The sequence below is a fragment of the Rhinopithecus bieti genome, unplaced genomic scaffold (genome assembly GCF_001698545.2).
Source record: "Rhinopithecus bieti isolate Rb0 unplaced genomic scaffold, ASM169854v2 scaffold_19723, whole genome shotgun sequence".
Lineage (NCBI taxonomy): Eukaryota > Metazoa > Chordata > Mammalia > Primates > Cercopithecidae > Rhinopithecus > Rhinopithecus bieti.
Genome location: NW_016809579.1, coordinates 1,000,926 through 1,012,560, shown reverse-complemented (window position 1 = coordinate 1,012,560; position 11,635 = coordinate 1,000,926). Strand labels below are relative to the sequence as shown.

General features: G+C 53.0%; 1 protein-coding gene and 3 gene segments (V, D, J or C); 3 read left to right on the top strand and 1 right to left on the bottom strand.

The window, feature by feature from the left end:
* The window catches only part of LOC108540637 (Ig lambda chain V-III region LOI-like), a 286,101-nt gene that overhangs the window by 216,943 nt on the left and 57,523 nt on the right, over positions 1-11,635 (top strand).
* LOC108540636 (Ig lambda chain V-I region BL2-like) overlaps positions 1-11,635 on the top strand; it is a 574,188-nt gene that overhangs the window by 524,390 nt on the left and 38,163 nt on the right.
* LOC108540638 (Ig lambda chain V-I region BL2-like) overlaps positions 1-11,635 on the top strand; it is a 132,269-nt gene that overhangs the window by 88,154 nt on the left and 32,480 nt on the right.
* Positions 1-11,635, bottom strand: part of LOC108540652 (active breakpoint cluster region-related protein-like) — a 29,696-nt gene that overhangs the window by 3,373 nt on the left and 14,688 nt on the right. The window contains exon 2 of one of the 3 annotated variants that reach the window (XR_001888717.1): positions 11-977. The exons of the other annotated variants lie outside the window; for them this stretch is intronic. The gene's annotated coding sequence lies outside the window, so the exon portion shown is untranslated. Of the gene's footprint in view, positions 1-10; positions 978-11,635 lie in introns of those variants that run through there. 3 annotated transcript variants of the gene reach the window in all.

Here is an 11,635-nt window from a genome sequence, read left to right as displayed (position 1 = left end):
GGGTCCCCACCCCCTCCTCCCTCTGCCCCTCCCAGTTGGGAGCTGATGCGCAGGCTGGCAGGCTCTCTCCACCCGGCTCCCATCACCACGGGTGCTATGTGGAGCTCAGTGAAAGGCGAGCTGTCCAGCAGCAACATCAGTAACAAGTGGGGGCCTGGTATCCACTGCTGCTGCCTGGGGAACTGGACACTGTTCACCCCCTGCACCATGAATAGCTTATGGCAGGAGCAGCTTGCAGGCCACGCCAGTCCCATGGTTCAGAATCAGGCCCAGAAGGACCCAGAGCGAAGCCCTAAATCAAGCAGCTGGTGAGGCGGCCGGGAGGAAGCCCCTCTGTGACCTCTCTAACTTCTACCCCCACCCAGCCCTGTCCAGGCAGCTAGCCTGCAGGAACTTGTCCTTAATGTCACCTGAACACAGTCTGTGCTGGTACAAAACTGTCATGACCAAGCTACATGTCGCCAATCCGTGAAGGCTGTCTCCCGTTTAATGGAGACCACAAGCTCTGTGTCAGCGGTTCCTGGGTACGCAGAGACCACTGGCTGGGCTGGGCAGTACTATCATGTTAAAAATACACCTTCCTGGGCTCCACCTGTAGAAAACTGGACTCATAATCTGGGTGGGACCTGGGATTTGCACAACTAGAAACCCCAGGTAGTTCTGGAGTGAAGCCAGGTCACGGAGCCACCGTCTTGACTCCATACAAGGCCACTGCATCTGGCCTTGTGTTTCTATCCTTTGATTTAGGCGATGGTTCATTTCAGCCACAAGGCAAGCTGCCTAGGAGCAGAGACCACACCTCTTAATGTCTGCACACATTCAGGTGCACGCACATGTACGACGGCGCTGAGCACAGCACCAGGCCTAGAGAAGGGCTGAGCACAGGCATCAGGTCCATGCTAAGGCAGGAGAATCACTTGAACCCAGGAGGCAGAGGTTGCAGTGAGCCAAGATCGATGGTGCCACTGCACTCCAGCCTGAAAAAAGAAAAATGTATGGAAAATGTTAGCAAAAATGGAGAAAGTTACCTTAAAGCCTTGAGAGCAGGCAGGTGCGGAAAGGCAGGCCTGGGCGCCCTCCCAGCCCAAGTGGGCTCAGGAGGCCCTGCATACTCTGATGGGGGATGCTTTGAGGGGCAGCAGGGGTCCTGGTGGAGAGTGCTGGCAGGAGGAACCCCAGAACAATGAAGCCTGGGCATGGGATCACATCCTCCTGCATCTGCTCTGCGAACTAAGAACCCAAATCCCTCAAAGTGAGGAGTCCCACTCACTGGGAAGCAATTTTTGGTTCAGGCTTCCACAGGCCCTGGGAAACTTCCTCAGCTGTCGTGAAAGCTCTGTAGGGTGAGACCCCCACCTTCTCTCCACCCCTGAGAAGGGCCTGCACACAGTAGGTGCTCAGTCCATGCACGAGAGCAGGTGGTGCTGGGGCCCCTGGGGCTGAGCAACCCGAAGCCCAGGAGTTCTCTCCCTGGTGTGTGTGGGGTTCACCCTGGGAGCAGGGCTGAGGTGTGCTGGCTGCTCTCCCACCTGTGGACACACACCCCTACCCTCGGTACAGGCTGGGCCTGGGCTTTCCCTGGGTACTTTTGAAGTAAAGGGTGTTCTTTGCTGAGGCAGGCAGATCACTTGAGGCCAGGAGTTCTAGATCAGCCTGCCAACATGGTGAAACCCGGTCTCCAGTAAAAATAAATACACAGCATGGTGTGGTGGCATACACCTGTAATCCGAGCTACTCGGGGACTGAGGCAGGAGAATTGCTTGAACCCAGGAGGCAGAGACCGCAGTGAGCCGAGATCACACCACTGCACTCCAGCTTGGATGACAGAGTGAGACCCTGTCACAAAACAAACATGCAATTCTATAGGCCTAGGTATTCATAAACCATGTTCATCAATGCGTGTTTTCCACCAATGTGTAGTGTACATGAGGTGCAAGTTCACCTAACTTAAAATTGGGATGTTTGTGGGAATAGTTCAGAAACAGGAAGGCCTGAGTCCCATGGGAGGTGTTGGGGGTGGGCTGGGTGTGTGATGCCTTTTACCTTCCCAGTCTCTGCTGAGTAAGTATTCAAGGACAGGCCCTGGACCTGAGGCTGGGCCTGAAGGACCCAGCTTGCTTCTTCCCTGCCTGAAGTGTGCCCAGGTTAGCTCCACCAATGCCCCTGCTGTGGCTGCCCCGCCGTAAGAGGCAGCAAGGAAGGTGGGTAACCCGGGGCTGCCCGGACCCTTGGTTCATTCACACCTCCCCACACCGCCAGCACTCCCACATGGCCTGAGCATCCTGGTCTCACAGCAGCCTGCAAACCCCACACTCCTCAACTCCAGGCTCAGGCTCAGCCTTGCAGCCTCTCCTCTCCAACAGGGGCCTCTCTGCACCCTGCCCTCTGTGGGTGGACACCAGCTCCCAGCCGGCTATCAGTGACTGAAGGTCCTTGTGATTTCCACGTGGTGGCTTTCGTTGAGGGCTTGGGGGGGCAGAGGCCCTGGCTGAGTCAATAAGGCTGACAAGGCTCACGGCTGTGTACTGGATGCAGGCCTGGCAGATGTTTGAGGGGGAGGTGGTGAGCCTGGAGGCGTTCGGGAGCACGGGCCTGGTGCAGGCGCTGAGGCCCATGAAGGTCATCAATTTGCCAAGGTGGAGCCACCTTTGTGATGGAGCATTTGAAGATGAGCTTGAGCAGGTGAGTGTGTGTGAAAAACCCATATGCACACACGTGTACAGGCAGAGAGAGTGACACAGAGACACATAGGGATAGAGAGAGGGGGTAGTGAGAGAAATGGAGTAGCCTCTGGCTGAGCCATCCACACAACTTCCTAGTTATCAGAGGCAGGAGCACGAGTTGCACCCTGCTATTCTTAATGGAGATAAAAAGTTATTGCTTTATATGATGTTTTTTAGATGAGTTTGGCTGTAATGAGGCTGTATAAAGTAAGTATACATATATTTTGAAACACAGTCTCACTGTTGCCCAGGCTAGAGTGCAATGGCACAATCTCGGCTCACTGCAACCTCTGCCTCCGGGGTTCAAGTGATTCTCCCACCTTAGTCACAAGTAGCTGGGACCAGGTGCCCACCACCACAGCCGGCTAGTTTGGGGATTTTTAGTAGAGACGGGGTTTCACCATGTTGGCCAGGCTGGTCTGAAACTCGTGACTTCAAGTGATCCACCCACCTTGGCTTCCCAAAGTGCTGGGATTTCAGGTGTGAGCCACCACACCTGGCCTTCTTTGTACTTTATAGCACATTAATGCCAGCTCACTTTGGGTAGAATGAAGCTGATCTATGAATTATCTGGAGTTCTTAACATTTTTTTCTTTTTCTTTTTTTTTTTGTTTTGAGACAGTATCGCTCTGTTGCCCAGGCTGGAGTGCAGTGGTGTGATCTCAGCTCACTGCAACCTTCACCTCCTGGGTTCAAGCAACTCTCTTGCCTCAGCCTCCCAAGTAGCTGGGACTACAGGCGCCTGCCAGCACACCTGGCTATTTTTTGTATTTTTGATAGAGATGAGGTTTCACCATGTTAGCCAGGCTGCTCTCGAACTCATGACCTTGTGATCCACCTCTGTCGGCCTCCCAAAGTGCTGAGATTACAGGCGTGAGCCACCACGCCCAGCCTCTACATTTTTTTCTAATTATTAAAGTCATACATAGTCATTGTATAAAATGTGGAAAATACAAACTCATGTGAAGACATAAAGCCACCACAATTCCATCAGCAAAGAATGATCACTGTGAACATTTTGCCGTATGATTATCATCCCAGTCTTTTGTTATTGTTGAAATGGAGTCTCACTCTTGCCCACACTGGAGTGCAATGGCACGATCTCCGCTCACTGCAACCTCCCCCTCCCAGGTTCACGCACTTCTCCTGACTCAGCTTCCCGAGTAGCTGGGATTACAGGCACCTGCCACCTCACCCAGCTAATTTTTGTACTTTCAGTAGAGACAGCATTTCACTATGTTAGCCAGGCTGGTCTGAAACTCCTCAGTGATCCCCCACCTCGGCCAGCCAGTGACCCTCATAGCTCCTGGGGCAGCACCATGTGGTCAGACCCCAGCTCCTGGGACTTGAGCTTCCATCATGGGCACTAAGCAGACCCAGTGGGCTTCCCCCTGATGTGCCAGCCCAAGGAAGCCCCCTGGTGCCCACAATGGCATTTTCTGGAACCTCCAGGGGTTCACTGGTGCTCACCTCACAGCCCTCCCATCTGCAGGGAGCTGGCCTGGCTGATCCCAAGCAGCAAATGGTGCTGCTCCCAGGAAGGCTGCCCCCAGGCTTGGGCAGGGTTTGCAGTCCTGGCTTTCTCCCCGGGCAGCAGCTGACCTGGCTGTGGACTCATGCAGCCAGTTAGGCAACCAGGGGTGTGGGGGAGAGTGGCCTGGAGGGTCCATTCTGAGAAGGGTCCTAAAGCCAGAGATCCCATAGGCCAGCCCCACTTGACTCACGCGAGCTCTTGGGTGCTGCGTGCTGTGTTTGCCAGCCGCTTAGCATCATAATTGAAGGCTGCTGCTGAAGCTCAGGCAGATCCCAGCTGCAAAAGGCAGTTAATTCCTTGAGCTGCAGAACGTGGCTGGAGGGGCTGGCTCAGCCCGGGGTGAGCGTTCACACTGGGGCTGAGTCCAGAGATGAGTGGGTGGGAAGGTGCAGCAAGGTCCCCCGAGAGTCCCCAAAGGCGCCGAAGCCTCATGGGGGAGACGCTGCAGACAAGGCTCTGGTCCAGCACTGGGCCCTGCAGGGCTGTTGGGTGGCCACACCAGGGACAGCTGGGTTTTGCCTGAGTCTGGCAGGGGCATCCATGATGTGGTCGGGCAGTGGCGCAGCAGTGGTCATAGGAAACATTCCTCGGGTATCTCGGGGGGTGTCACAGAGACCAGCTGTGCCATGAGGCTCTCGTGCCATTGCACAGCCTCGAGGACACCAGATCAGGTAAGGAGCTTCGGTCAAGCCTGGCTCGGCTTCTGCATCCTCCCCGGAAGGGGATCCCCGCCTGTGCCCCCAGGTTTTGTTTGGCTGAAAGTTGGGCCAAACATCCGCGGCCCAAGCATCCGAGGGCTCTGGGTCTCTCACCCCAAAGTCCAGGCTCAGTGTCCTCCCAAAGGACCCTCCTCCCCCAGGACTCCACAATCACTCAGGCCAGGACTGTGAGGTGCCTTGGCGGCCTGTGAGGGAACAGCTGTCTTCTCAGACACAGTACGAGGAGCTGGACCTGGGGATCTCCACAGGGTGCCTCTGACTGATGTCCCTGTCCCACCTAGATTGCTGTGGCCTTGAAGCGCCCCTGAGGAAGTCTTTGTGTGCCCCCCATCCTGGACAGAATCAGCCTATCTGTCCCTGCCCTGCGCCAGGGGCCATCTCCCCAGCCCTGGAACCTCCCCCAGGGATCCTGGGCCTCTGAGGGTACAGGTTCCAGGGACACAAGGAGCTGTCCCATCTGGCCACCCCTCCTGAAAGGGTCCCATGCCAGGCAGCTGGGAATCAGCAAGTGGCTTTGAACCTCGGTGGTGTCTTGAGGCAGCAGGGGGGGGGGGGGACCGCATCTGACCTCCAGCTTTGGCATGGTGGCGTTCCACCTTGACAGCCCCTTACTCTGCACTCGGAAACCAGCCTCAGTCTGCCAGGGCTTGCAGGAACCAGCAGGTGTGCCCAGCCCAGGACTCGCGTCCCCCGTCAGTGGCCCTTATTGTCGAAACCCAGCAAGAGTCTGTTGAGTGCCTACTGTATATGTATACAGTTGAGGGGGAATGTTGCTCAGCCTCCACATTGCACACTAGTCTGGTCTAGAGAGCTGGACCAGTTTAGGGGCGTTGGGGCCCATCCCCCAGGGCATCGCCACACCCACTGGGCTTTGCCCTTGCTGGCTGCCCCCACCCTGCCCCTGCTATGCATGCTTTCCAGGCCCTGGGCAGCGCTCCCTGCCAGCCTTCTTGGAAGGCCTCCCTGACCTTCCCACTGCAACCCATGCCTCCCACAGTGGTCCTCCTTCCTGACCCCCCTCGCATCACCATACCCCCTCGTATCAGCCTCAGGGGCCACCCATCCTTGCACTGTCCCAGGGCAGCACACAGGACAGCAGGCGAGCAGATGTGGAGTGGCCAGGAACATCATGGCCTGGCCCCAGTGGTCTGCTCTGCCCATCCTGACCCAAAGCCTGGGATGACCCCTCCTTGCCGGAAGGCAAAGGAGGGCTGGATCGGCAGAATCTTTATCACCTGGGGGCAGCTTCCACACACTGACTGTACACAGCTCTCAGCTTTCTGAAGAGCCAACTAAATTGTTTTAACAGCAGAGCAGTTACTCTTTTCTGCACTGCAAGCTGAGGGTCCAGGAGTTCTTGCACCCTACTAGCTGCCCCTCAGCCTGGGCCTGGCCCCAGACAGCTGTGGATGCCCATATGCCTGAGACCAGCCCGTCTGGCATTCCTGGACTCAGATGCCTCCTCCAGGGAGTGATGGATCCGACCCAGGCCTGGCCCGGGGTCCCCGACACACTCACAGGGCCCCAACCAGACCTGGAGTGTTCCTACCCCCACTCCACCAAGAACACAGGGCAGCCCTGCACCTCCAGCCTTCTCCTTCCCCATTTTCATGTCTCCACTCCCTGCACTGCTGCTGTGCTGGGGGACCTGGGGACGTGCGGGGTTTATAAGGGCCTAGGCACACCCGGCCACACCCTGCCTCAGGGATCATATGGCAGAGCCCGGTACCCCACAGCCCATGCCTGGGATGGTCCCTGCAGGTCCCAGGAATCACTGCAAGGTGGGCGTGGGGCCTCAGAGCCCTTCCCCTGAGCTGGGGGCTTGCAGTCACCCTTGGCTATGGAGAAGGTGACCTAGGTCTGTCTACCAGAGATGAATTATTTCTGCAGTAGCCGCTTTGCCTGCCCGGTGCCCCTACTGCCCTCACTGCAGGCCCCATGGCTTGTTCTGAGTGTCTTGTGTGTGTACACGTATCTGTGAGCATGCTGCCTCGTGTGTGTATGCTGCATGTGTGAGTATGCTGTCCAGGTGTGCATGTGTGTGCTGCCCACATGGGTGTAAGCATGCTGCCCAGGTATGCACGTGTGAATATGCTGCTCGTGCGTGCATGTGTGTGAGCGTGCTGCCCACGTGAGCATGTGTGAGTGTGAGCATGCTGATGTATGGGCATGTATGTCTGTGTCTGTCTGCTTGGTGTGCCATGGTATGTGCCCTCCTGGGCTCACCTGCCCCTTCATCTCCATGATGCCCTATGGTACCTGACTCTCCCCTGTATCCAGTTCCTTTCTCCCCCACCCCGCTCCCCAGCCCATCCAGTGCCGATGGGGGTATCAGGGACCAGTGTGTACCTCTCCCGGCCTGGCTGTGTGACTGGGAGCTGAAGAGCCCTCTCTGGGCCCGCTGCCACTGCACTGTCTCCACAGTGAGGTCATACAAGCTGAGCTCAGCAATTACCTCCCAGCTCTGGAAGGGGCCCTGAGGATAGACCCAGGGTCAGAGGTAGGCTCTGGGCTGCACAGCTGACCACAGCGCAGGGTGGGCCCCCACCCACGCCAGACAAAGAGCCAGCAAAGTGAGCCACGGAGTGACAAGCAAGAAAAGAACCCCCAGCTCTGGAAGGTTTGGGTCCCCTCAGCCTCTAACCCCAAAAATGAAAATCATCCCTGGGCCTTGACCGACGCTCAGCTCCTGCGCCTGGCCGGCCTCAGTGAAGACAGGAAATCCATACCCAGCTGAGGGATGTTTCCAGCGAGGTCGGACTCACTGGCGGGGGAGGCGAGTGGGGGCGGCTGCTCAGCAGCCAGCCTGGCTGCCTCCCCTCCCCAGCTCCCAGGCTGAAATCAGGCCCAAATGTCCAGCCCGGCTTCCTGCAGACGTGAGTACACCAGGCTGGGCCATCACAGGGCCAGGTCCTGCCGGGCTCTGTCCAACTTCGCTGAGGCTCCGGCACACAAGCCCTGACCCCGGGGCCCAGCCGGAGCCCTGGCAGCCCGGGTCCTCACACATAGGCAACGGGGATGCAGGTTCCACTCCATATCCCAGGGGCCAGGACACGAGAGCCTTTGCTAACCAGGACAGAGCCACCCAGCAGAGATGGAGCCTCACCCTCTGGCCGCCCCCTGCAGCCTCTTCCCCTTCCCGGGCCAGCCTCAGGGGCTGCTGTACCTTCAAAGGTCCCTGCTGGGGTTCCATTTCACTGCCTCAGCACAAATCATCTCTCACCCAGGAGCTCTCGCCCTGGATACCACCTGCTCCCACAGCAGCTCAGAGAGGCTTTCTCTGAGCCTCCCAGACCCCCTGGCCAGGCAGGGACTGATGGCATCAGCATCCCCCTACCCAGGAAACCAGCTGACCAGCTTAAGGACATTTGTGGATAAATGAATGAATGAATGAACAAAACAAATGCTCCAGGCCTCCCCGCAGAGCTCATGGTTGCCCCAGGTAACTGCAGGAGCAAGGAGCTCCTGGGCCCTAAGGATGGGGAGTCCAGTCCACAGGGCCCTGGACCCAGCTTTGTTCGTGGTTCCTATCAGCGCGGAGGATCAGCTACAGGACAGCGATGCCCAGGTATGTCGTGGTCTGCTGGAGAGGTGGAGGCAGAGGGATTGGAAGCTCCTGCTGCTGCTTCCCAAGTTGCTCCCATCTGCCCGACTGCTTGGCAGGCTGGCTCTTTCTGGTGTGGCATCACCATGTGGCTGGTTCTGGCTTGCGGGGCACGTTAGGAGTGGGGCATGGCACGCCTGGGTCCCACGCAAGACCTGCAGGCTCCCTGTCTCTGGGATCCAGCAGCATCTGAGAGGACCATCAAATGACTTAGAACAGGGTCTCACCCACCCACCCTGTTGGGGGTTGGCTGGGCCTCTGGCCTGGGTGCCCAGACATGTAGCCACTGTCCTCTGGCACTGGCCAGAGTGGCCTCTGTCTCCGTTTCTCTCCTCCAAGAGGTGGCTCTGCTGCCAAACCAGCTCTTCCTGCTGATTCCTCCCTCCTCCAGGTCAGACCCCACAACCCATTCCCCAAGCCTGACTGTGGAGGGGTGCGGACAGCCCCTGTGCCTGCCTGGTGACCAGTGTCCACTGCACTCTCTCCCAGGCCAGCCGAACCTGGCACACACTGGGTGCTCCCTAAATAGCCATAGGATATCACAGTGACCCCCCATTTTATTCAGGGGTCGTCAGCTCCCTGGCCTTAAGGCCAGGCTTTCCCTGAGTCTAGATCTTATTTGGAGGGGGGCGCACCTCCAAAGCCATGTTTTCATTAGCAAGAGATGAATAATTAATGCCACGGCACCTGTGAAAACTGTGCACTAAGGAAATAACTGAAAACATGAAGGAAAAAATGAAGAGAAATTCAAAATAGAACTCTGGGAAAAATCAGTAAAAGGGAACCAATTATTGGGATAATTTAGGAACAAAACAAAAAGAAGACATACAGAAAACAAATAGCAACAAGCCAGAAGGTCTTCCTTATCAGAGATTGCTTTAAATGTTAATGGAGTAAATTTCTCAATGAAGGCAAAAATGACAGAATTATATTTAAAACAAGATTTAAACATGTGATCCTATTGATATGCTTTTTGCAGGGAATCACTTGAGACCCAAAGACACAAATAGGTTGAAAGAGAAAACAGTGAAAACATGAATAGTAAAAAAAGAGAGCAGGGGTAGCTAAAGTAATTTCAGACGATACAGACTTTAGTTAAAAATGCTTAGAAGATACAAAGAAGGGTGTTATACTTGAAAAAATAATCAATTACTCAAGAAGATATAATTATACCCATATCTGCACCAAGAGATAGCGCTTTAAAATAGAGACGAAAAGAATGTAGATCTGTAATATAAATTAGCGACTTCATTTCCCCACTTTTAATAACAAATAGACCGTCTAGGCCGAGTGCGATGGCTCAGGCCTGTAATTCCAGCACTCTAGGAGGCCAAGGTGGGCAGATCACTTGAGGTCAGGAGTTTGAGACAAGCCTGGCCAACATGGCAAAACTCTGTCTCTGCTTAAAAAAAAAAAAAAAAAATACAAAAAATAGCTGGGCGTGTGGTGGACATCTGTAAATCCAGCTACTCTACTGGCTGGAGCAGAATTGCTTGAACCCAGGAGGCGAAGGTTGCTGTGAGTGATGATGTCACCACTGCACTCCAGCCTCGGAGACAGAGACTCTGTCTTAAAAATAAATAAATAAAATTTAAAAATAAGTAGACCATCTAGAGAGAATAGAAAATAGAGAATTTGAACAACACTACAAACCATTAGACCTGCCACACACGTAGAACACACTCCACAAAACAACAGCGGATCACAGGCTTCTCCAGTGCACATGCAACGTTCCCCAGAATGAACCTCATTTTTGGCCATAAAACAATTCTCAATTTTTTTTTTTTTTGAAATTGAAGTCACACAGGGAATCATCTAAAACCACCATGGAATGTAGCAAGTGTAGGGGAGGAAAAATATTTTTTTCTTCTATTCGATTTAGGTTTATTAGCTAGAGACCCCTATATCCAAAGGAAAGTTTAAACCTGTGTATTTTTTATTTGGTTAGGTGAATAGAAGACAGCGTGGAGAAATGCGATATATGATAAAGAGTCTGCAGTGAGTGTAGTAAGCTGGGGCAACCCAGCTCAGCCTGTGTGCTCGATTCTTCTCAGCACTTCTCTGTTTTGCAGACAAGGGTGCTCCTTTCTTTCCAGCTCTGATTAACAACCCAAATTTACAATTCATAGAACAACAAAGAGAAAAGAAAATCTAAACCAAAGCCCATAAAAGGAAGGAAATCATAATTAGAACAGAGATCACAAAAATAGAGAAGAAAAAAATTGTATCAATGGAATGACAAGCTGGTATTTTAAAAATAGCAACAAATTAACAACTGTTAGGTAGACTGAATAAGATCATAAGAGAGAAGACACAGAACTAAAATCAGAAATTTGGGACAAAACTACCAACCTTATGGAAATTTAAATTATTATAGGAAAACACATAAGCAATTGTATGCCAAATCTTAGGCGATACAGACACATGCATAGTAAAACACAATCACCAATCTGACCCGAGAGGAAATAGAAAAATTAACGAAAGCATAGAAGATCAGGAAATTAAATCAGTAACGGAAACTTCCCAAAAATGAAAAGCTCAAAACCAGATGCCCCTCACTGGCCATTCTGATAGTGACTTAAAAGAGGAAATGATACCAATATACTCAATCTCTTTCCAAAACAGATTAGGAGGAAGCACTTTCTAGCAGTTAAGAACCTAACATTAGCCTGATACAAAAGGCAAAAAAGAACAATATAATTAAAAAAAAAAAAAAAAAAAAAAAAAAAAAAAACTAAAGGCTAATATTCCTTAAGAATAAGCATGCAAAAATCCTCAACAAAATAAAAACAAACCAAATCCAATCATAAGAGGAATACAGGATTTCAAGAATAGGTCTACATAAGACCATGAATAGATGTAATACATATTAACAGAGTGACAGAAAAGCATGTGATCATCTGAGTAGATGCAGAAAAGCATTTAGCAAAATTCACCACACTTTCCTGATAAGAATCCTCAGCAAATTCAGAATAGGAGGCAACTTCCACAAACTGATAAAGGGCCTTTACCCAAAGCTACAGTGTACATCACATTAAATGGTAGAAGAGTTAAA